Genomic DNA, 26,858 nt, shown 5'->3' with positions numbered 1-26,858 from the left:
AATATTGCTTTTTTTCATAGAGGATAAACTGCAATCTGCTTTGTACTCTGAACAATAGAACATTCCATGACATCACACTGTTTCAGTTAATTGATATCAAAGGCTTTCAGTACAAGGTAATAATAATTTAGAAATTATTTCTTTGAACATTTTTCCCTCTTTAATGTAATGGTTTTTATTTATAATTGCAAGCAAGGCAATACTTAATGGTCTACATGAATATTACTCATACAAAAAATAGATATGGGAAGAGAAAGTATTTATATGATATTCATAAGCTGAATATGAGTTTGCAATACAATTTGTGCCCTTAAGAGCCCAATACAGCTCAGCTGGACATTGTTGACAAAACTGAAGCAGAGAAAAAAGACTATATAGGTTTATAGCTGAAAAGACCAACTTATCAATGTTTTTGTTGCAACAACAGCAACGAAAAACACAAATGTCAAAGCTCATGCTTAAGTATAAACTCTATGTGAAGTCTTTATAAGGACACATCTCTGTATCATCATCTCATTGTCCAAGTCTCAACTTCTCAACTGACCCATGCACACTCAGAAAGGGAGGTTCTGTCTTTGACCAGTACTGAGATGTGCAGTCCCATAATGCTATGTAATTTCTCAACTATAGAAGATCAAACACATTAAGAGGACTTACCCTGATCTAATGCAAATCAGAGATAAACTTTTATCCTCTGCTAGCAATTTGCTATGAAAGAAGAGGCTGGCAGGTGTGCTGATCCATAGACCAGAAGCAGTGTTTCTGCAATTTCCAGGTGCATGAATTTCAACTCCCAGGGTTCCTCAGCCACCATGGCTATTGCTGAGAATTCTGGGAGTTGAAGTCCAAACCTCTGGAAGTTTCCAAGGTTAGAAAACACTGAGCTAGAAGTTTTTCCATGCATTTATCTAAAATACATGAAGTGATGGAGAAGCATCTCTGCTCTTCCAGCTGTTTCTGTTCTGCTTGTACCCACCTTCTGTTTGTTGTTTCACCCTTTCACAGCATACATGAAATATCAAGGTGGATGGCCGCAGATCAGACTTTCTATGGCTAGAAGGTGTTCAAGTTTCTTTTGGTTTTGTTTTTTAATTCCTTACAATTACGCACATGCTGAGGAGTCATGCCTATTGCTTCTTGTCTTTATTCCCTTTGTTAAAAGTAACTGCTGGAATCTAGCGTCAGTTATTAATTTGGAAAAAAAATAGCAACATGCAGTTTGAGAACATAACCCATGGTTTATAGCTTGGTATAGCAGGGCTAAGCCTTATCCCAGTAGAAGGGGAAAAACCAGATGAACAGAAGTTGGGTGCCTGGGAATCTGATCTTGCATTAATAAATTGTACTGTGCAACTGTCAAACACATTCTAAGAGCAGACAAAAGGCCAAACACCAGAGCAGAGTGCATACTTAACTGGCGAATTTGTATGGTTAGAACAACACAACTCTGAACAAGCCCAAGTCTGGTCAGATCGAGATTCATGTTTTATTGTTTGTGTCAGGATGATAGGATAGAGACAGGGAAAGGCCCAACCAATTTCTTGTTTTTATATCCTGGTTGAATTAAATGTGCATAAAAAGTGTTTATAGAAAAAAAAACTGAGTGAACTGTCCATTAAGGGCAGGACTTTTAAGATACATGCACTTTGTATCTGGGTGTTGAACTGTGGCCTACCTTCATTTTTACTGAAATCATGTAAACTACCAGCAATAATTTGTTTATATTTATTTATAATTTCACTATAAGGCCATCTGACTCTGGGTAGCATATAATTAAAACAAGTACAATATCTATAAACAACAAAAAACAAAAAAGAACATCATGTAATGGGGGGAACACACACAACAACTAAAACCAACAGTACAGATCAAATGGGCACATTACTGTCTTACCATAGAATTTGGGGGGTAAATCAAGTTTTTAAAGAACATCTGAAGGCTTACTGGGCTGGGGTGATCTGAACCTTTGGGTGGGCGGGTGGTGCTATTCCCAAGAGCAGGTGTTGCAACAGAGAAGGCTGCTTCCTACATCCCATCAGATGACATTGCTTTGTGGATGGGACACAAAGCATGCCCACCTTTTGAATCTAAAAGATGGGCAGAAATAATGGGAGAGAAGCAATCCACACATAGGCAGGCCCTAGGCCATGAAGGGTTTTCTAAATGGAAACCATTATCTTTTTTAAAAATGTATTTATTTATAAGATCTATAAACCACCTTATTCCAGAGTCTCTGGGTTATACAAGATAAACACAGTGCAAAGAAGAATATAATTTAAAAAATAATAAAACAATATAATAAATGTTACAGAAAGAGCAGACTGGTTTAGAAAATAAGCAACTTAAGAAACCATTATCTTAAATTGTACTCAGAAGCTCTCTGATAACCAGTGCAGCTCACACAGCAGAGGTGTTACATGAGTACACTGAGATGTGTCCATAACCTGCTCACACCACTGTATTCTGGACCAGCTGTAGCTTGAATCGTCTTCAAGGACAACCTCATGTAAAGTGAGTTGCAGCAATCTACACATGAGGTAACCAAGATATGAGTAACCATGAGGAAGGACTCCCAGTCCAAGAAAGAGCAAAATTGGGGCACAAGATGTGAAGGCACTCCTCGCCACAGCTTCCACCTGTTCAATGAACAGGACCTGTGAGTCCAGGAGGACTCCCAAATTCTATACCACTTCTGAACAGGGAAGTGCAATTCCATTCAGAACCAAGGATGGAAAATCACCAGGACCAGAAGATGTGAGCTATATCCTGTCTCCCTCTGAATGATCATTCAGACCTGGGAGTGTTTTTGTCTACTAAAGACTAAATGGAAAAGAAGTCTATGCATATTTGTAGTCTATCACTATATGAAGCGTGTCATTATTTCAAATATGCCAAGCGGTTATCCCTGAACATGTGTTGTATTCAGGCTTGCTGATGCTTATTTTTCAGCACCATGGTCTTAACAAATATCCATCCTTCCATCAGCTGCTACTGTCATTCATTTAAGCATCCTACTTATACCTTACTGATGCCACCCTAGATGCATAATCATAGCTATTCTGACCTGTGAGATGCAAATCTGAAATCAGAAACCTCATGTATGGGACAGGATTAAACTCATACCATTCCAAGGTTTTTTTTAATCTCCAAGGTAATTTTTATCGTGGTACAGGGAAGACAAATGGAAGGGGCTGTGACTCATATTTAGTACAGACTCCAGTGCAGACCATCTCAATCTACCATGGCTGATGGTTTGTTCAGATGAGGAACTGGACAAATGGACAAATGCCATGGAATGATGAGGTCCAAAGAAGTTGTAGCTTAGTGGAGGCAGAGAGTTGCTGATGCTTGACAATCACATCTTAATAATGAAGGATCTTGTGATGGTTAGTGCAGTCAGAGCATCCTGGAATCTCCTAGGATCAGGTTGCTCCTGGCTTGGCTAAAATTCTCTTGGCCAGAGAATTTTAGGATTTAAGTGGCCCTAAAAGAGTGGTTTACAGCCCTTAACATGATTAGGGCAATTGATGCAAGTCAAGGGGGGAAGTTGGAGTGGCATTTAGAATAACACAAGGTACTTGTGACCAAACAATGGTTGTTTGCAAGGACAAGCCTTCACCTTTGTTTCATTTTACAATGTTCCTTAGTAAAATGCAGTTTGGCTCTATATACACCAGTATGCCAAACAAATCACATTATGGCGCAGCTAAATACAGCGTATGGGCAAAGTGATGTCTGGCTGTAGTCACCCAGTTGAATTGCCTGGACAGCCTAAACTTCCTAAATCACTGTAATGGTTGTACTGGAGCTGCACCAGTCCATGGAAACTTTTCCATATGGTGAGGTAATATTTTCTCGGGCACACTTTATCCTCTTCAAATATTTACATATGACAAGTTCAATTTTCCCTGCTGTGACTGGATTAAGAGCTTTGAAGTTGGAAGCAACAAGGTTAAAGGAAAATTATTTTAGGAGCATGTGCAGCTGTAGAATATCATACATGGAATACACACAAGAAGGGAAGTTATATTTTCTGAAGCGTTTTCTGTAGCATCAAAATGTTGACCAGAGCATGTGTTTTGCCCCCAAAAGAGACCATATGAGTAGCTTTAATTTCCATTTGCATTTATATCTATGCAATATGAAGGCACAGAAGCCGTTGCTAAGCTTGGCTTCCAGATAAAAAAATTCCTATGGATGTACACAGATAGTTTCCCATATGTACAATATGTACATTAGCGAAAAGCTGTGGACCCATCTCTTCTGTGATGGACAGCTTTGTGACAGCTGAGAATGAAACCCAGCTCCTACCCAGCCAAATGTGTAGGGTAAAGTCAACAATATTCTCTCCCTATTTATACCTAGGCATTAACTTTTGCACAGAATTCAGCGGTTAAGCTATGTGCACACACCTCCTTAGGAAGCTGCAATGTTGCAAAATAAATTTTGGCAGAAATCGGTAGATAGCCAAACTGGAACTTGTGAACTATTAAAGGTACCTGGCTGTCATGAGTACTGATGGTGAGCAGGAGGGGGCCCCTATCCAGGGGGAAAAATGCATGCATAGTTTAGAGGCTTTGAACTTTCCTTTGAAGAAACAGAGCAGACCCGCCTTGAGTTTTGGGTTTATCTGTGTGGGTTTCCCACGGCCTTTCAGTTTGGCAGGATTTTCTGTCTAGTAGAGATGGGCAATAAACACTAGAGACTCAAGCTACCATCTCAGCGCGGTTCTTTGCTTCCAGATAGAAAGAAGTCTGGTTTCTGGACAGGGTTTCCATATTATTATCTCCCTTAGTATTACTTTAGTAAACCAGACTTCTTTCTATCTGGAAGCACCATTTTCTAGTCCCAAATGAAAGGGGCTACACCACCTTCTCTGACCTGGGGGTCAAATTGTGTTGGAACTATTGTCAGAACCCCCAGTCCTCTGGAGCCATAAATAATTTGACCCAGGCTGGGAAAGACTGGCCTCGGAATGAGATAAAATGGAGAGACCTCCCGATCATTCATTCTCCCCTTTCATCCTCTGTATCTGGCAAAATCATTTTTCGACAGGTATAATCAAACGGGCGCAAAGAACCTCACTGGAAATGGCTTGAATTTAAAATAAATTAAGGAAAGGTGTGAATACATTAAGTAAGAGGGAAAGCCTTGAGAACACCTTCCTAACTCGGTCCTTACATTGGGTTTACTAGCAAATTTCACGACTTCACATGGGACTCACTGCCAAATAAATACAACGTAGTCCCAAAGCATATTAATTTCTTGAAGGTTTGTCTTCATTGTAATCGCTAGAGACGGCTCGCAGTCCATAAACTGGAGCAACGAAGGGGAGGGAAGGGCTGGGGGGGTTCTTCCCTTTCCCTTTCCCTTTCCCGCCAGAGCATTCTGGGCAGACTTTCCCGCAGCGAGCGAGCGACGAGGCGCATTAACTCCGCGAAGAGAAGCCCTGAAGCGCCTCGTCGGACTCCAGGGAGCGCTGTGTCGCCGCCCGCCGAGGGAGGGGAGCCGCAGGAGGAGAAAGCAGCCCACAAGGCGCATCTGGACACGGGAGCCGAGGGCGGACCCTTCCTCGGTGCGGCTGATGGGCGCACTCCGCCAGCGGCGAGCCACAGCCACAGCCCCTGGGCCCAGGTAAACGAAACTTGCCGGCTTCTTTGTGTGCCTGCCTGCCCAGCCGCCCGCCCCGCCCAGCCGGCGGACGAGAAGGCACGGCCGCCCGATCTCTCGCAAATCAAACTCCCGCGGTTGGATCTGGAAAGGGGACCGAGGCTTGACAGTCTCGAAGGAGGTGGGCAAGGACGCAGATGGGCAGGGAGCGCAAGAGGGCTCGGGAGCGTCCGGGAATCAGGGGCAGCGCCGCTGGCGGGGATGAATCAGCGCGGGGCCACGACGCAGCTTAGGGGCGACCCTGGAGCGACGGCAGCGGCGCCTCTCTAATGGCTTGAATGAGAGCTCCCTGTCCCTCGGAGGGCACAAGCTCCCCGCGGCGGTCTACTAGCCTGCGTGCCCGGGCCGGCTGCCCCCTGCAGGTCAAGGGCAGCCGAAGCCCGAGGCGTCCCCAACTGCAGCTCTAGCGAGCTGGACGTTTTTCTAATTCGCTGACTGCAGCAGATCTCCAGTTGTCAAGCCCACCCCGGCTCCCTGAGTACGAATATGTAGAAATACTGCCTGCGATTCCCTCTTTGTTTAGTTCTGAGCTTCCAGGGACTCCGACTTGAAGCCGAGAGCGCGGAGCAACTACAGAGGGTCTTGCCGCCCGGGAGCCCCTCCCTTTCAGCGTTGCGTATTCCAGGTGACAGATGAGGGGAAAGAAATGAAAATGGGTCAGCAGCACCGATTCGGTTCTGTTTCAAAGAACCAGCCCTTCTCGGTAGGGAACAGTGTGGAAGGGGCTCGGAAAACTAATTGAGTCGGGTCTTTTGCAGAGTCTGATCAGTTGCAAGCCATCTTGACGTATTTGACCTCCGGGGAGCAGTTCTGCCATTCCTTTCCGAAACGATTGGGTTTCTCCATTAGTAGTCTGCTAATAAACAGGACCCACTCTGGGGCTGGAATCCACCCTGGATGGTAGAGTTAAGGTACAGGACTGCTGGAGTCCTCAGCTGAACCCCCCTGATGGTTTGCTCCCCGATTTCTTTGAAAGTCAAAGTCACCCATTCCAGTGGCTGAAGAAGGCGAGATACATGCTATGTTATGATGCATGGTGCCTTCAGCTGCTGTCGGGCTCCCTTTGACTCTAGGTGCAAACTCAAGGTATTTCAGTTCTCAAACACAGCCTTTCTCCCCACTCCTCTAGATGTGTAGGGCATCAGCTCCAGTCATCCTGAGCAAATGCCGTCTCCACATGCTTCGCTCTCTTGCAGAGAGAGAAATTGGGGGCAGGATCCTGTTTCATCAAACAGTTCTAGATGCAAGAGAAATATTCCAAGGGTGTAGCAATGACAGAAGCATTATATGTATGTATGTATGTATATTTCTGAGCTTCCTTTTCCTTTACTTTTTTTTTTTGGCACAACAAAAGGCATGAGCAAGTGTGTTGGTGGTCTAATCACCATTTAACACTTTCTACAGTGCCTGGATTTCGTGTCACTTGGGAGCATAATGGGGGAGGAAGGTGAAAACAATCTCAAATATTCACAGAGAAAAGACTTCTGGGAAATTTCACTTCAACTCTAGATAGAGTAATTGGTATAATTACTATATCTAAGAGCTAGTTATTAGAACTGTCACAGTAGTTTGCAAACATCTTTTTAAAAAGAAAAGATTATAAAGGAAAGCACTCAGAAAATATATCCTCTGCGACACAAGAGGATAACTTTGATTGAATTCCTGACTTCATTTTCTTTTAAAGGGGTATGTGAGTGGTAGAGCAATACTTACCTTGGGAGGTGTTTTAGGAAGTAAATTGGGTGTGCATGGGATGGAGGTGCAGGTGTGTCACATGCAAGTATGCTGTATTGCTGTATCTCATCAGTATGTTCAGAAACACTATCCAGTATGTGCATGTTATGTTATACAATACCTACAAAGCAGGGGAGGTACTAATTGTAGGAAAGATTGTTTTATTGTGATTGTAACACAAGACCAACAACTGACAATGCAACAAGGAGAAATGACCTCTACATCTTTATAAATGTTCTCCCATTTTCAGTCCAACATCTGTCTCTGTACCCATACTTATATTTGTCAGTTACAGGACAATGACTTCTCAGCCTTTTGGCTAAGACTAAGTATAGTTACAGGGAGTTGCTCAACTACAGCTCTCAGCACTCCTACAAAGCATGGCAATAGTAAGGGATGCTCAGAGGTGTGGTTCAGCAACATTCGGAGAACCTTGGGTTGTCAATAGGATATGACTCCCCTGCAGTCCATGGTGCTCTTCAGACTGACATTCCTGGGGTTACATTACAAATCTCATTTGGTTTTGGACTGCTAGGGAGGCCTCCCTGGTTACTCCTTCTGAGATCAGTGAGCAGGTACCATTGTGAAAATATTGTAGAATGGATGGAGAAGCGGAGATGGTATTTCAGTACTGACATTTGTGATTCAGGCCTAGCCTTTGAACTTTAAAAAGTATATAGAAAGAACATCATCCTCCCAGAACGTAGATTGGCCCCAATCCTGCTAATCCTTCCTTTAGGAAGGCCCTGAAGACATGGCTCTGCCACCATGCTTGGAGGTCTGGCAATGGTGGGGAGCTTTTACAGTGGCTTTGTTGAGCTTGACACAAGCATGGACTAAGGGCTGCTGACTATGGTTATTGATGGTTTTATATCTTTGTATATTGGTTTTTAACTAGTGTTTATTAGATTGTTGTTTTTAATTGTGAGGCACCCAGAATTACTTCGGTGAGATGGATGGCTGTACAAATCCAATGAATGAATGAGTGAATAAATAAAATAAAATATGTACGGTAGTGTAATAGCAAGGAATATGGATGACAGTATTTAATTCCTTACTCATGGTGCCAGAATGTCCTGCAAGTGGGCTGCCTGAAGCTTTTCAATGTTCACTGAAAACTTTGACTCTTAAAGCAGACCAACAAATTTTATCCAGAAGTCTGTAAAGGTATATAAAAGAAGTTACTGCCCTTTATTCTGCATATTTGCAAAAAAAATATGTCTACATTTTTCTACTTTTCTTTCCTTGTTTCTGAAAGCAATCGTTTGGATAGATTTAAAAAGAGGCTTGTTTGTACAAGTGACCATAGGAGTATGAAATTATTGAAGGGTAAAGTTGTTTTGGATGACTGTTTTCTTAAGAGTTCAGGAGTGGGTAATCTCTAATTTTTAGGAAATAGGCTCTCAGGAAACAGAAAGTCAAGTCAGCAAAATATTTAGGTGTGATTATTTGCCAAACAAAAGAATAGCTAGTAGCAACTTATTTCGAAGCATTATGACCAATATTTTTGAGAAACAAAGAAAATGACCCCCCCCCCCCCCAACTACTAGTTTCTTCCTGGCCAAGTGAACAAAACTAATTTGAAAAATCTATGAAGGATTTTTGTTTTATTTTGTTTGCAAACAACAATCACTGGAGACTTAAGACATTTATATAACAGAGGAATTTCTTTACAGATAAGCAGACTGAGCCTCAAGAGATGTAAAGACCACTATCGTCCTTACATACAGCAAATCCACTGTCCAATATTAGGTCTGTTGGATCTCCCCTTCCAAAGTTCGTAATAATCTTCCTATTTGCCTCTCTTTATTTTTCTTTAACTCCAGAGCATCTACCCTACCTGCCATTGCATTCAGGTAGACAGCCTAGCCTCTCAAACAGGAAGGTAAAGATTGCCTGGGCCCAGAGAGCTTCCAGCTTCAAGAGGGCCTTAGTTAACATCCTCAGGAACTGAGGACTAAGTTCTTAAGGCTTAACTTTAACTTTTAGCCTCTTTAACTCTCCTCTTAACTCTCCCTTTATCAGGCTTCTTCACGGAAGTCACTCCTGTTACAAAAAGCTCCTGTGGTGTAGTGGTTAAAGTACTGGATTAGGACCCAGATTCAAGTTCATCCTCAACCACTGAAGCTTTGGACCAGTCAAAATCTCTCAACCTGACATAACTCAAAGGAGTTGGAGGGGGAAGCTGGAGGACAAATTGTGGTAAATGCTGATTTGAGCTCCTGGAGGGATACAAATTTAACAAATAAACAAACTGAACTAACTGTTTAAAAGGAATACATCTGGATGTTTGCAGGGGAGATGGGAGAAGACAACAAAGAGAACAAGTCTGTACTGAGTGATCAGCCAGGGGCTTGTATGATGTTGGATGTGGCTGTTGGTTGAGTTTCTTTGCAACTGTTTTTACCTATGCAATTCTTATATTTTTTTTAGATTTTGCATCTTTTAATTCTGTGCAGGAATTAATACAAGAACTACTTTTATTTTAAACCAGTCAGAAAATCTCTGTATTTGAACAATGTATAAATAATGCAGATCCAAAGATGATAAACATTTGAAAGTTCAGGTGAAGCTTAGGGATAGCCAATCAATTTACAAACTGCAAAATAGTCCTCTTGGCTAATCCAACACTCTGACCAATCAAAAGAAGCCCCACAATAAACTCTAACTGTTGTAAAATCCTCCACCCTTTTTTTTTTAGTTCTTCAACATTGTATAATCCCAATAATCTAGGGAGATCTCTAAGGGATCTGTTGGTTTTGTTGTTGTCAAGCTCTTTCCTAATTTGGAAGTTTGTTTGGATTTTTCCCCATTCTCACTCTTTCTTTGTGTGGAAAATATCACTTGGTAGAACCTGAGGGAGATGTAGAATAGCACATTCACTTTAATATAGCTTTAATATAAACTTTCAAAATAACTTTAATATATAAGTAAGAAAAGAGATGTAATCCTCCTTAAGTATTACAATTTAGGTTAACTTCTTTAGAGTATTCTCTTAATTCACACAGAAAATGACTTCTAGTAATTTATATTGTACAAATATCTGCGGACTACTAAACTTTGCCTTCCCTGGCAATAAATATCTGTTCCCAAACTTCTCAGACAGTTGGAGCATTTCCTTTTTTTTTTTGAGGTAATTTTTGTTATTAGAAGATTTCAGATAAGTTTAAAAAACTACAGAAACATAAAAGAAAAAATAGGAAAGTAAAGTAAAAGAAAAAGTGAAAGGTGACAAAAGAGAAAGAAAAAGAAAAGAAAGATATCTAAAGAAGCGACTTCCAATCTTCTTTGCAACAGTTACAAACATAATAATTGCCACCTCCACCCTCCCAAATTACATATCATTGTTCCCTTCTTCCCATAAACAAACCTTTTTAATCAATAAATTCCAAAATCACCAGTTCACTTTTGTCCATTTTCCTCAAAAAGTCCATAAATGGTTTCCAGTCTTTTATAAAAGTAATTGTTGTTCCCTCCTTATCCAAACAAGTCAGATCAGCCATTTCTGAAAACTCAGTTATCTTCATGATCCATTCCTCCATTACGGGTATTTCTGAATTCTTCCATCTTTGTGCATTTAATAGCCTAGTTAGAGCATTTCCTTGGGCTAGGACTATAAGGTGCTCTCAGCCTTCCTCATCCCAAATCTCAGTCTCTCTCTCTCTCTTTCTCTCCCTCTTCCTTCCAGAATTTATATTGAAAAGTGGTGTCCAATTTACTATACTTTACTAGGTATCACAAGCCAGCAAGCAGGATATGAGGAATAACTCACCATGGGTTATTCAAAGATATGCTGATTCTAAATGTATAGAAATATATTGTTGTTTTTAATAGACGTAGAAACATACCCTTCTGAGCCAGTAACATTCTTCGTCATATACAGAATACTCTCAGTAAGTGTACACTACTTTCCTGTGGAGGAATATAGCTTCATTTCAAAATGTACTGATGTATTGTTTTCCTATACACTACGTGGTTTTCTAGTTTGTTAATGAAGTCTGTGGAGTCACATATGTAAGATTTAATTTGGATATAAAAGGCCTATAGGTGTTTATTAGGACGGTCTTTTAAAGTTTTAGCTAGATGTTCTTGCCATTTGGATAACACTTTTACTTTTGGTTAAAAGGTATTAATAATTAAATATGTAATAGGGTATATATAACTAAATATATAATAGTAATAAAATGTTGGCAGATTACTTTATTTTAGTTTAAATGCTTTGGTTTACCTTGATAATTGTTTAAATATGTCTATCAGGATGATATTTTTTAAGGATTTAGATGGATGTCTTTACTTTTGGGACAATATCTTTATAAATAAACAATAGTAATAAGATGTAGTTAGGTTAATTTTTGTTAGTTTAGCTGGCAAATAGGAGTAAATTATAGTGAAGAAGAATAAGGTTTGTTAGTTTATTAGGTGAAAAATAATTTTTGAAGGGGTTTTTCAGGTTTTTTAACTGAGGGAAAATTTGTTTCAGAAGGGAATGCTGTACTGAGAATTGAAATGCTTTATAGAAATAAGGTATATTATGATTCAAATTGGAGTAAGAGATTGATATTGATTTATGTATATCTTTGCTGTAGAAGGTCAGAAGTCACTTCGTTGTAGTCTTTTTTGTACTTTCATGCCTTCTTAGTTTTCTTCTGTTTCTTTGTAGGTTTTGTTTCATCCTTTTTAGTTTTATCTATATGTTGAAAAAATTCAATAAAGTTTTAATATATATAAAAGGCCTAAAATATCAAACATATTGATAAAAGCAACTCAAAGACTGAATAATTGATTGAGAATGTTAGTTACTACAGGGTAAAGCCAATCTTAGGCAACTTTTGTAAGCTATATAGTACAGTACTTCAGAGTCCATATGTACCTAGTATCTAAATCCTCTTCTGGGATTAATCAAAGTAAGTTGACTACATACGGAATAAATACTGCTTTATCAGACAATTGTGGAACAACTGGTTTTTGTAGCACACCTTGTTCAAAACTACTTCTGTTCCCTCCTTATCAGCATTCGTACTATCTTTGGATGTGCTGCCCAATCAGGAAGGACAGAAATGTGGTTGTGGTGCCAAGAGGAATATAAAGCGTGTCTATGTGTGTGTTTTGGTTTCTCCAAATCCTTATTTTTCTCTTCAAAAAAATATTGGTGGTATATAAGAAAGCTGACACTGAAAATTTGAGAAGCTCTATCAAACTTGATTGGGTCTGTAGAAACAAGTATTCTAATAAGCCAAAATAAATCCATACTTCTTCAGTTAATTCTTATACATATTCATAGCTAGATGCTAGATCACCAGAAATTCTCTTGTTGAGTATACTGTACACTGTTTTGATTCAGAAAGCACAAACACAAAAATGTAATGGCCATCTTTTGACTGATGCTCTGAATGAGAAGAAGTTCCAAATCTGCTGTTGCACGTGTTTTTCTTTTTTAAAAACTACCTCTATTACTTTCATCACTAATTTCTCCCAATTTATGTTGTTCAAGAAAACTCTCTTTTGCTACTTTTTTCCTGTTATTGTTTGAATAGGGATATATCCTCAAGAGGTCATCACTGGACCCAGAAGTGCTGGACAATTTTCATCCAGTCTCCAACCTTGTCTTTTTGGGGAAGATTGTTGAAAAATGTGTAGGCCCCCAGCTTCAAAGGTCTCTGGAGGAAGCAGATTATCTGGACCATTACCACCAGGTTTCAGGCTGGGATGTAGTACTGAGACAGCATTGATTGTGCTTGTGGATGACGTGGTGGGCCCAGGATGGGGGTGGTGTATCCATCCTGGCCCTACTTGATCTCCCAGCAATGTTTGATACTATTGATCATGATATCCTTCTGGGCCAGCTGGGGGGTTGGGAGTGGGAGGCATGATTCTTCAGTGGTTCTCCTCTTTCCTACAAGGCCAGTTTATTTATTTTTATTTATTATTAAATTTCTTTGCTGCCCATCTTGCATACGATGAGTTCCAGTTGATGTTAGTGGGGGGGGGGGAGAAAGGTCTAGGAAACAAATGAAATAAGTTTACTGATGTAAGCACTTCAGTAGTTAGAGAGCCAATTTAGTGTAGTGGTTAAAGACACCAGGCTAGAAACCAGGAGATTGTGAATTCTAGTCCTGCCTTAGGCATGATGCCATTGGGTGTCTTTGGACCAGTCATTCTTTCTCAGCCACAGGAATGAGGCAATGGCAAATCACATCTGAAAACCTTGCCAAGAAAACTGCAAAGACTTGTCCAAGTATTTTCCAGGCGTCAACACTGACTCAAAAGGCACATACTCAAAAAGAATGTGTAATTAGTAAATTAACAATGAGCCAGTTTTGTGTAGTGGGCTAGAAATCAGGAGACTGTGAGTTCTGGTTCTCCCTTAAGCACAAAGCCAGCTGGGTGACCTTGGGCCAGTTACTTCCTCTCAGCTCTAGGAAAGAGGCAATGGCAAACCATTTCCAAAAAACCTTACCAAGAAAACTGCAGGGACTAGTATAGGCAGTCACCAGAAGTCAAAAATTGACTCAAAAGTACCAATAACAACAACAATTTTCAACAAACAATCGAAAGCTCTGTCTCTTTCTGGATTATTCCTACAGAACAGTTGGTGGTATTGCCCCCAGATTGGGAATGAAAAAAGGCAAGCAAGGTGGAGCCAGATTTAAGGAAGACTTTGCATACTTTAAAACAGCAACAGCAACAATAATAGTAATAGTAATATTTTATTTATTTATTTTATTAAACAAATTTATATGGCTGTTCAGCTCACACATGGTGGCTTAGAGAATTAAAATCCACAATGCAAAAACCCATCAAACCCATCAAAGTAATAGTAGCAGTAGCAGTAGCAGTAACAGTAACAGTAACAGTAATGTAACTATTATTACATTTAATTTCTTCATGTCTCCATGACATTATGAACAATTTGTCATCATTATAACCTTCGTTGTCATAATTATTTCCAATCATTTCAGAAAAGACACCTAGAATGTCACTGGTGTAAGACAAAGAAAGAATGTCACCAAAATAGGGTAAGGGCTCAAGCTTGAGCCTACGCTGTGGTGGTAAGAGTGATGAAGTCTGCTGATTTCTCTGCTCTTATTGCACCCCAGCATCTTTCACTCTGAATGGACTAATGATGGAGCTGGCCTGATGCTTAAGGGTGCTCCTCGCAGGGCCGGCTTTAGGCTAAGGCCAAGTAGGTACTGGCTTAGGGTGCCAAATGCCGCCCCTCCTTCTGAATAATTCTGAAAACGCAAATATTTGCGTCAACAGTCAATGCTGCCTAGGGGTGCCATATACCCTTGAGTTGGCACTGCCTCCTGGACTCAGCTCTTGCTTGACTAGCATGTAGAGGCCATGGCTATGAGATCTTCCTCTTAATTAGAGCATATGCTCCAGCTGTGGCCTTTCCTGGATCAGGAGATTTTACTCACAGCCCTTCATGTCCTTGCCACCTTGCAGCTGGTTTATTGCAATGCATTCTACATAAGGCTGCCCTTGAAAACCATCTGAAAGTTTCAGCTTGCAACATGCAATGCCTTGGTCTGGGTAGTTATGGGTGCGCTGAGGTTCACCCATGCAACACATTACAGTGGAAGATGCACTGGCTGCCAGTTAGCTTCTGGGTGAAATTTAAGGTGCTGGTTGTCACCCTGAAAGCCATATGTTCATCAAGTCCTGGTTACCTCCCTGAGCACCTTCTCCAAGTTGAATCTGCCAATCCAGTAAATCTGAGAAAGACAGCTTTCTGAGGGTCCATCACCATCTTTAGGGACCCTTTGCTCAAGCCTTCTCACTAATGGCCCCCTTCCTATGGAACTCACTTCTGGATATTGAGACTACTTCCTCTTTACTATGGTTTTGGAGAGCCATAAAACATGGGAACAAGTAATGGCATGCAACTCCTCATGCTCCCCGCTCTTTATTTTTACATTTCATGATATGCCTGTCTGCTTGTTTAAAGAAAAACATATTTCATTTTTTTTTAATTAGCCTTACTGTCAGCCCTATGAAGTAGATCAGATCAGGAAACTGACTCCACAGGAAGACTAGATCTATACTTTGAGATATGCTATAGTACCAGAATCTTGCAAGCCTGTATTTTTCCTTCCCTCCCTCTTATATCCCAGGGAGTCAGGGAGCAGTCTGTCTGAGTCTCTTTCCAATGCTTACCAACCTCCCTGGGCTGAGGCATTCTTCTGCTCCTATTATCTTAAATGGCTTCTGGATGGCCAGAAGGTCATCTCCATGGCTCCCTACACCTGTCTGCCTTTTTGTGAAATATATTTAGGCTGGAACAGAAGGAGAAAGTGGTCTTTAAAGAATGTTTTTCTGTCATCCACTCCCAGCTTTCTGCTTTACATTCATGAAAGTGTAGTTAGTTGCCACAATTTGCATTTCCTGTTTGCCACTGTTTTGCTCCTGGAGCATCAAAGTGGATGTGCAAAGAACTTTTCTATTGTTGAATGGGTTATCAAGCTGTCCTTTACATACCATTGGCTCTGCCTGTTGTGACTTAGCTTCTACCTAATCCTGGTCCTGCCTATTGTGAATCTTGGTTTTACCTCTCTATGGTACTGCATCCCATTGGTTTTCCTGTCTCTATCCCACCAAATGGCAGTGGGACAGTCTGCAACTATCCTGTTTAAACAGTTTTAATTATTGAACCAGATGAGACAGTTTATCATCAAACCCCCTAGTTGACCAAAATAAATCATTAATTCCTCAGTTTCCTCTAGAAATAATGAGAACAATGAATTCAGAGTGTAGTTTTGTGTATTCCTAATTTTCTGTGGAAGAGTTGCCTTTTGGCTTTGCCAGCTATAAGCTTCTTTTTTTTCTTTCAGCAAATTTATTTATTTATAATAAATAAATTTATTATAGGACCTCCCAACTCCAAAAAGGATGATTTTCAGGTGTAAATTGATGTCCATAATAAGAACTATGTTGGTGATTTTGCTGGTATTTGTTTTTGTTATTTTTATGTTTCTTTCTTGGGGACATTTATGTCTGCTGCTGAGTTGAATTCAGAAAGAATAAGCCCAACCTTCTTAAGCAACAATCTGCACTTGGAAGAATAGAGTAAATGCAGCTTCCATTCAAATCAGTTGTGCAGTTAATTAATGTGTCCTACGAAACATGTAGGACACATTAAAGAGCAGGCACTGAATTCTGGTCACAAATTAATTTAAAATCTGTGCAACACCACTGATTTAAATGAAGCAATCCAACTATTAAAATGCTGACATCAGAAAAAGGGTTTGGGTAGCTTGATAGTAAAATATATCCATGTTAAGTTAAAAAAAAAAATTCTGCTTTTAAAAGAAATTGCCTAGCATGACTTTTCCAGACATCAAAGCAAGCCATTTTTAAGGCAAGCAAAGAAAAAAAAGATTACTAAATTAAAGAAAGGAGATTGGCAGAACTGTCTTTTAATTTTTTAATATAATTTTATTTAAAAAATGAAAAAGGAAGATAAAAATGAATACAAACTAATATAAAGTAAGAAAAAGAAAAGAAAAAAGAAGTAAATTGATCTTACCCATTTTATAAAGTACTCTCCAAAATTCATATCTACCAAAACCTTGAACAAGAAAGCCCAATTCAAATTGTCAAAGGCTTTCTCTGCATTTAGGAAAATCAATGCGGCTTGTTTTTTGTTACGTTGCTCCAAATATTCCAAAATGTCCAACACATTTCTAAGATTGTCCTTTAACTGTCTTTTAGGTAAAAACTTACATTGATCCTCGTGAATAAATTCTTGCAAAATTATTTTCAGTCTATCAGCCAGAATCATTGTGAACAACTTGTCATTATTCAATAATTATATTGGCCTACCGCTTCTTGTTAAAGTCAAATCTTGTCCCTCTTTTAAGTAGTAGTGCTATATTGGCCTTTTTCCAACTCTTTGGCATCTTTCTTCCCTGTAAGATAGAAGCAGAGCTGTCTCCTTGATCACTATCCTGGAGTAGGGCAGTGTTCTAGTCTTCTTACCCTTTATACTTAGCAGCTAGGTTCATTTTATATTTTGGGATAAGCATTGATATGATTTTTAGCTTAGCCTGTTAAGTGAACTTACTCAACTGTGGTTTGTGTATTAAACCATGGTTAAACAATAGCTTAGTGCAGTGTGTGAAATAGGTCATAGTAAATTAGGCACGCACAATGGCAATAGGCATGATGAGAAATCATATTCACCCAGCAGCTTTTTTACATAAAAGGTAGAGTTACAAAAGAGAATTCAGAAACCTGAAGTTGAAGGGGAGGGGCGGGGAACCCCTCTTATTTATTTATTTATTTATTTATTTATTTATTTATTTCTCAAATTTAGCCACCGCCCATCTCCCCCAAAAGAGGGACTCTGGGCGGTTTACAGAAAAATCGAGCGCAATTTGGATTTTTGGATATCAGAGGATGCTTTCAAACAAATGCTCTACACATGGAGCACTGAGTAGCTCATACCTTCATTGGATTGCCAAGCAACTGTAGGAGCATTTTAGCAGTTGAATAATTATGTGGCTGATACATGATCCTGCTTTTCATTGTGCATCTTTTTCATCAGTTCCACTACAAAGAACATGTTCACTGGAATCACCTGGATTTGCATATTTCTTATGACTCATTCACAGTTGCCGCAGTGCACCATCAGTTCAGACCCACCATTCAGTGTGAACAGAGTAGCATTTTGTCTAAGTTTGAAAAACGTAATTCTTAAAGTATTTGGTGTGTGGACATTCATTGGGAGATGTTGACCTTCCCTCTGAGCTACATATTATCAAAACTATAAGCCAGTTTGGGAAAGACACACTTGCTTTTTGACTGACATCCAAGTTTTTATCCCAGAGAAGTCAATGGGACCTTTGTCATTGACTTCAGTAGGTTAATGATTTACTCTTTAGAAAATGCCTCGTATTTGCCAACTGACTGCCAGGACATGGCAGTGTTAAAGGATGCAACAAAATGGGAGAAAGGATTGTGCAAACCTGAACTATGTTTAAAGGACAAGTTTGAGGATTTTTAAAGTTCTTTTTTTTCATAAAACATCCATGAAGCATTTCCCCCTTAAAATCTAAGCAGAAGAGTGTCTTCAGAAGAACAAACCTGCTTAACAAAATCAAGCAAGCATCAGGTATATAAGAGAAAATGATATTTGAGACAAAAAGGATGATTCCATATATCCATTACTGCCTTCATCATTAAATGGCTCTTTAGTGGTGTACATATTCAGAATCACTGAAAGTTGAGCCAATTGTTTTGAAAGCAATTGAGTGTGTATTAAGTAGTTCTGAATTAATTCTACTGCAGCTGGATTTGTTTGCATGAATTAGTTCACATAGTAATCCATTTGGTAAGATCCCAAGCCGAAAAAGAAATGATTGAGGATTTAAGGATATGTTGAATGTAACTGGCAGGGCTGATTCAATTTGCAGGTACATACAGTGTCGAATTGTTAAAGTGTCCTTGTATGTTTTATTGTACATGTATAGTGGCGCTGCGGGTTAAACCGCTGAGCTTGCTGAGCTTGCTGATCGGAAGGTCGGCGGTTCGAATCCGTGTGATGGGGTGAGCTCCCGTTGCTAGTCCCAGTTCCTGCCAACCTAGCAGTTCAAAAACATGCAAATGTGAGTAGATTAATAGGTACTGCTTCGGTGAGTAGGTAACGGCGTTCCATTTAGCCATGCCGGCCACATGACCACGGAAGTGTCTACAGACAAACGCCGGCTCTTCGGCTTTGAAACGGAGATGAGCACCACCCCCTAGAGTCTGACACGACTGGACTTAATGTCAAGGGAAACCTTTACCTTTGCCTTATAGGCTGATTAGGGCTATAGGAACAAGCACTTAGCCAATAGCACCTCACTGCAAATTCCAGCTCTATTTTCTGAAAGCCTCTTGTGGAAATTTTCCCCAAGCTAGTGGATCCAGATGTGTAGGCACTCGGAAGAGTCATAGTTCCAACACAATTGGAGGTACCAGTCTGGAGGAAGTTAGCTTATACTGCTCGTCTAATGCTTCTTATTATCTGATACTGCCACTTCATCAAAAAAGAGGATAGAGTTTTTCATAAAACATGCATCCATTAATATGTGAAGAAGTGAATTTAAAAACAAGTATAATGAAATGAAAATATAACACATCTCATCATAGGCAAGATTATGAAGCAACAGTTTTTGATACCTGTTCAACTCTTACGAGTTCTTTGCCTTGTTATCTCAGAGTGCGGTTTGACTCTAGGAATATTTCATAACCTATTTTGCAAACAGCTCACATGAACAGACCCATGCTCACACGTACTGGTGCATTTGTCTTCTCAGAGCCATATAAATACAACTTATAATCTGATCTTTGGTTATATGAGAGTTCCTTTCTAGATCTTAACTTTGTGGGTATTACCGTATTTCATTTTGATACACTAATAGGAGATACGTTTTAAGTATCCTTCTTTCTAGAGCTGACTTCTCCAGAACTCTCTTATACCATGCAGTAGTCATACAGATGATTCCTTAAAGAGTCATGAGTATTTTGGTATAATTTATTTTTAATGATGCATGAAGAATGAGCATTTTTGCCCAAGGAGGAATAATAATAAAAGTCCACATTTTTAGATTTTAATTCAGCTCCAAATGTTCATTAGATTATTTTATCCCTCCTATTGCTTTCTATGAATTTCATGCTGTGCCTGGGAAATTTAAGATTTTCCTAGGGCAAAGGTTAACTAGAAAAGAAGAATTCTGTTTTTAACTAGGGCTGCAAAAAATAATTTGTAAGGCTCTGTGTTATCCATTCATTTATTGAAATGTAATTATCTTTTTACCTGAGGGGTTTATGTAATTTTCAATGACAGCTCAGCTTCTAACATCAGAGACAACATCTCAGAGAGATGAGCCATGTTAGTCTATGGCAGCAAAAAACCAGAGGGAGTCTGGGAACACCTTTTCTGATTCACACATTTTATTAAAAGGCATACACTTTTGAGCATCTCAAAGAGAAGATAAAGGCAACCACAAAAGAAAGGGAAGAGCATATGTAATACAAAAGACAAATAAACACCTTTTTACAACTTGCAAAATCCATGGCTTTAAGGGAGTTATAAAATTGGAAATGGAACTGGGAATAAGGTTCTGCTTCTAGAAACAGCTGAAAACCATTATTCAGAGGGCACTTGGGTTTTGACACCAGATACTGTTTTGGGACCTGTATGTATTGCATAGTTTGTTATTTATCATTGTGTTATTGTTCTTGCTTGGGAGCTGCTGAGAATCTATTTATAATTGCAGTGGGATATAAATCTGATTACCAACCATGATGAAAGAGGTTTGCCTGTGAATCTCTGGATCTAAGACCCCTCCTAAGCATTTCCTTCATATTTCTAATTCCATGGTAGCATAATTATAGCTCCTGGATCCCCAGTGTAGCAGTTCTGAATCTTCATGTGCCCAGCAATACCTCCCTTCATGCCCATCCAGCTCTGTGCCTTACCTGATTTTCTTTTAATGGTGTAGATTCAAACAAAAAAATTGGAAGCTAACATGTTGCAAAATAAACCACTAACCTCAGAGACATGCTTTAAATGTTTGTTTGGAAACCCCCAATTCTGGGTGGCTTACACTTAAAAAATGAAAAGAACCTATGCGTCCAGACAAACCATGCATCAAACAATCAACTAGGGCTCCACAAATACCCTAAAACAAGGCCTGGGAGAATTGCTAGTTTTTAAAGGACTTTCAGAACATAATCAAGGTGATTGCTACACAGATCAATGGGAGGATCTCATTTCAGAGGGCAGGCACCACAACAGAAGAGGCATGCCTCCAGGGTCCCAATAGATGGCATTGTTTAATCAAGGGGATTCTGAACATACCAACTCTGCCCAATCTTAGGAAGCTATAGCCAGTGTCTTCTTTGGAAGTGTGCTCATATGCCTGAAGAGAAAGTTTCGGGCTTCACTGGTGATCATGAGTAATGGTAATTTCATTCCCTCAACCTGAGTCTTGCTAGTCATGAAAAAACTCGTGCTGTGTTTGAAGGATCAATTAAATACCTGTCAGCTGAGAAAGATCATGTGCTTTTGAGCATATTCTCATATCATGTATCACAGTGAATGGTTGAATATCCAGTGGTTTTAGTTGGCCTTTGGGTTTATGGAGATGAAATCCCAAACCAGTGCGACCCTCTGTCAGGAACTTCAAGCCTATCATTTAAATAGTGTGATGTAGTATGTTAAGAGTTATCATATATATAGTAAATGGTATAACTGAAGCCAGTACATGCTTTGGAACAGCATTTTTCAATTCTAATCTGGTTGGGTTTTACACACACATTCAGGAATTCACTTCCTCTGGGGGAAAAAAAGTCCATTTTTTGTTTGGGTCTGTGAAGTTTCTGATATCATTTTGATTCATTTTGATTAGCATAACTAATTCTCTTGCCTGTCTTTTATTTGACCGAATGAAAACTTACTATGTCTGTTCCAGGATGTCCAAACAGATTTTGAAAGTATATACAGCAAATGTTCCCCAAGAGAGTCCCCACGTCCATCTGATAGCTCTTGCATTTGTTGACAGTCCTGCTTTATTCTTCCATGGATTCCACAGTCAGAGGGGGGGGGGGCGTTGGGTGATGCTTTAAGTAGGAAAGGTTAGATTACACATAGCAGAAGAGAAAGTGGTGTAAGTGCATGGAAGAAGCCGTGGAATGCTTCAGCAGTCAGTTTACTGGTTGATGTGCATTGGAAAAAGCATTTTTAATGTGATGTTAGAGTTATTTCTTCATCTGACTCCTGAAGAGAATTTACTGAATAAGTATTTGATTCCTTCATGGGATGGGTCAAGCACAGACTGACTTTTGGGTCAGAATATAGTAGCAAAGCCTAGTTTAGAAAATAAAGCATTTGAGCAACTGCTTTTTAAAAAACTGTTCCAATTTATGAACTCATTCACAATAGGAGGTAGTGAGGACCTTTACATACATCAGTTGCATCAGTGTTGGTATAAATGAACCATGTTTAACTGGTTCAGTTGTCTCCTATAGAGCCCACAGTAATTCAGCTCTCTTTGTGTATGTGTGTGCATGTGTGTGCACATCAATTTTGAAATATTTATACTTTTAAAAGCCATTCAGATTCATTTGCGAATGGGCAGCATATATGTCTGAAAATAAGTAAATTAGGAGTTCTAGCTCCAAGGGCAGATTAATAGAAAGAGAGAGTAGTTTTGAAGCTGCCTACAATTTATTTCTGCAGATCTGTGTTCTACAGAAATACGTCTTACCAACAAACCAATGCCTTTTAGAAGGATTCCACATCCTCAGCCCATACAGCTACATAGATTCAAAGCTGAATGCTGTAATCTATGCATACCTACTGGAGAGTAAGCCTCACTGATCTTCACTGATCTCATACATCTGAGCTGATATGTATATGGATGCATTATTAACAGCTGGGTGTGTGTGTGCCTTTGAGTCAGTGTTGACTCCTGGACAAGTCCCTGCAGTTTTCTTGGCAAGATTTCAGAAGTGGTTTGCCATTGCCTGCTTCCTGGGACTGAGAGGGAGTGACTGGCCCAAGGTCATTCAGCTGGCTTCGTGGCTAAGGCAGGACTAGAACTCACATTCTCCCAATTTCTAGCTTGGAGCCTTAACCATTACACCAAACTGGCTCCTATTAACCACCAATACTTTTAAATTTGTCTAACTTTGCAGTTCAGACCTGCATATGACACTACAAATACTGTTGTGTATTTGCTGTATATACTTTCCTTTTGTGTATAAAATTTGAGAGTTCCAGATTTGAGAGGGCCGTAGCACCAAAGGATATGATGTTTAATTTTTTTCCCCTTCTTACATTTTCCTTGCACCAGCTCTGCCATTAGGAGACTAGGGCAGTTACCCAGGAAGCAGATACAGTACTAGGATGTAATAGCAATGTATGGGTTGAGGAAGCTGCTTGCCATGGGATCGTGTTCCCTAAGGTGGCTTGTTGTCTTTAGGCACAGTGGAGGACACTGTCCAACTGTATATACGGCGTTGATTGATACCAACAGTGTATTATTTTACTACAATAATCAAACAGGTATCTATGGAAAACTCACATGCAAAAACTTAGTGCAGTAGAAGTTGAACTCCACCGCTAAATATTTTGGAGGCTTCTGTCCTGTCCTTTCTTCATCCCTGCTGTTTGCTTTAAAAGAGATCTAGGAGGAATTCAAACAAATATTGCAATGAAAGCTTGGAGGATAATGGTTGAAACTATAGTGAGGGTAACGTTCTTGATAAGGAGTCCATCACCTCTGTCCTGTTTCCCCCCTCCATTCCCCCCATCTAAAATAAAGTTGCAGGTGATTCTTTCCCCGTGAAGCCTATGGCTGAATCTTTTCTCAAACCGATCTGTTCCAGCAGAATCTTGCTGCCTTGGTATCTTGAATTCAAATGGAATCTTGGCTGGTTTGCATACCTTCACTGAGTATCCTCTTCCTTCCTTTTTTCCTTAGTGAAAAACAATTGTTCTACTTTTCTCCATAGAGGAAAAGTTAATAATAGCACATCTTCAGCTCACTGACAGCTCATGATCAGATTTTTTTTAAAAAAATCATGGGCTGTTTATTAGCTGTCACCTAATCTTTTCTCCTGTAAAAATTCAGATTCTTCTAAAAGCAAGGATAAGTCTGGCAACCTCACCATTAGGATCATCGCTGACAGCAGCAAGAAGAAATGTGGCCCACCTTTGGAAAAGAGAAACTTTGCTGATGATATCAGACTAGGAGACCCAAACTGGAGAATATGCTGCAACGGCAACATTAACAGTATATATATCCATAATAAAAGTCTAACCAAATTCAAGCAGGAATGGCTCCCTTATATATAACACATCATACTGTAAGGCAGATTTCAATATTTGGAATATGGTTTCTAGAATTCAAACAGAAACCAACAGCCATCATTAATGTTCAGAGTAAAGCATAAATATTTAAACTGTGGTTAGCGGTTGGGACATAAATGGAAGGGATGGGGAGGATGTGTTACCAGAAGTTTTCTCACTGTGCTTTTTTATCTATACTTAGTAGTTATTCTTTTGTTCCATCTTATTCTTTTTCTTGCTTTCTTTTGTAGTCTTATATTTTAACAATAAAAATATGCTTTAAAAAATGCCCTCCTCAAACTAACCCAGCCTTTCTCAGCCTTTTGACCCTGGAGGAACCCTTGAAATATTTTTCAGGCCTGGGGGAACCCCTGCACATTCAGGCTCACATACAGGCCGGAAGTTACAAAATTATTATATTTGTTTCATGTATAGGCCTGTATATATGCATTAACAGAGTTCTTAAACTAAATATAAAGAATGAAACCTACCTCTTTAATGTGAAATTGCCCGAATTTGAAATAATTTTTAAAGTAAATTGTCATCTCCCAGGGAACCCCTCGTGACCTCTTGCAGAACCCTAGGGTTCCATGCAACCCTGGTTGAGAAAACCAGAACTAACAGCTGTTTGAAGTGTCATTTTCAGCTTGGAACAACTTTGCTCTTCTTTATCTCCCCATGTTCATTTTCATCATCTGAAGTTGCATCACCAATATTAAAATCTGCTTGTGTCTTAGACAAGGGTACATTTGGGTCTGTGTTGCCCTTATTGACCAAATTTCTTCTGGGGTTTATCATAATTGCTCTAGAGGAAAGAGAAGAAGAGGACGACCGGCAGTGAAGTGGATCAGCTGAGTTATAGTGGTGATGGAAGACCTGATGAGGGACCAGATGAGGGAGAAATCATCATGGAGAAAATCTATGTGATTATTAAGAGTTGACACCAACTTGATGGCATATAACCCATCAATCTATCAATCAACCATTGCTCACTATTACAAATAAGTCCAACAGTTGCAGAAGGATAATTAATATTTTAAGTATGCCTCCTTGTAATTCCAAGATCAGCCCAGGAACAATGCCCTGTTCACTCCTGTTGTTTTCTGCCTACTTTCATAGTTGCTGCCTACTGACCTCTAGCCTACTCACCAGTCAATAGTATTGATTACTTAGCAATAACAGCAGATACTTTGTTAGTTCTTTCCGATGGGTATCTTGTTCCAATTCAGCATCTTTTCAGTGATTCTATATTCATTCTTTATAGAGGAATATAGCGAGGAATGTTTGCAGCATATGGTAAAAAAGTCAATATGGCAGCTGCAATCAAAGCTTGACCTGTTTTTTATGTGCAATGCACTATCACAGCCACCACCCTTGACTTTTTCAACCATACCCTGCGGACACCCTTGCGTATAGTGAAGGAGATGTGGGAAACTGCAGAAAAATTTTCCGTTTTAAGGAGGATTTTTTTTGTCCTGTTCATTAGCTAAATTGCAGTTAAAGAGGACTTCATATTATTAGTATACATCTATCTGTACTTTTAGTAAAGGTTATTTGTTTAAGTCAGGATTTAGCTTCTTTTTTCTACCAGCCTTTAGGGTGAGAGAAGTGATACAGAAATAGACTCAGACAAGTGCAGATGGGCCGTTCCCTGGTGGTAAAATTTTTATGCCACTCAGTTGCTTAGTGAGGAAAATGTAGTGAGCTGTTTTTCTGACATGTGATAAAATTTGGAAATAATTTCTATCCTCTCCCCCCATTATGATTAATACAGATGAGATGATTGCAATGCTATCAGGTAGGGAAATCACTTCAGAAATTTCAGAGAGAAGTAAGCAACTTATCACTTCTCGGCCTTTGGCTAAGATCAAGTGCGTAGTAAGCAACTTGATAATCACCCAAATTTTTGGATTTCAGCTACCCATCAGCCCCAGCTAGCATAGCCAATGACAGGAGACTATAGGAAGACATCAGAGTGCCTGTTGTTGTTTGCCAGATTCCCATATTTTGCTATGTATTTAAGTCATTGTTCGTTTAATAAGCCACATGTGCTGTTTTTATATATAACGTTATAGAAACATATAAACCATAACCTGTGGTTTACAAAACAAAATGCACAAATTGCCACAATAACACTATAATATAATATAATATAATATAATATAATAATAATGAAATGAAGGCTTAGAGTGTTGTTTTTTTTATATTTTGAAAGATGGTGTCAGAAGGAAAGGCAGACTATAAATCTAACAACAAATACTTGTATAAGTTAAAGTATAATTATTGCTTTATTTACTGTATAATTCTAGATGATTAAAAATAAAACTAGGTACTTTTGAGGCATTAACAGAAAATGCGCACAATTCAGAATGGTTAGTCTGGCTATGCTCCCCAAAATGCTGATATTGGAATATAAAACTTGTTGGAACAATCTGATTTAGGAATCAGGAATGTGTTTAGAATGAGAACAGTAACTGACAAAATAAAGCTGTTTCTGTGTATGCAAGTTTATTAGTTGAGACAGAATAGCTCTTTTAAAAAGCAGCTTTCCTTTTATTTGTTCTGTCCTTCAATATTTTAATGTGTGTGGTCCCTCAGGTGATCCCTGATA

At 39.4% G+C, this 26,858-nt stretch overlaps 1 protein-coding gene across 2 annotated transcripts in view; it reads left to right on the top strand.

Moving 5' to 3' along the window:
* Positions 1 to 5,453: 5,453 nt before the first annotated feature.
* Positions 5,454 to 26,858, top strand: part of KANK4 (KN motif and ankyrin repeat domains 4) — a 56,229-nt gene continuing 34,824 nt past the window's right edge. For both annotated transcript variants that reach the window (XM_063298045.1, XM_063298042.1), the window contains exon 1: positions 5,454 to 5,634. The gene's annotated coding sequence lies outside the window, so the exon portion shown is untranslated. The remainder of the gene's footprint in view (positions 5,635 to 26,858) is intronic.

The sequence above is a fragment of the Candoia aspera genome, chromosome 3 (genome assembly GCF_035149785.1).
Source record: "Candoia aspera isolate rCanAsp1 chromosome 3, rCanAsp1.hap2, whole genome shotgun sequence".
In the NCBI taxonomy this organism is placed as follows: domain Eukaryota; kingdom Metazoa; phylum Chordata; class Lepidosauria; order Squamata; family Boidae; genus Candoia; species Candoia aspera.
Note: the sequence above shows the minus strand (reverse complement) of the source record. Positions and strands in the feature narration are given on the sequence as shown.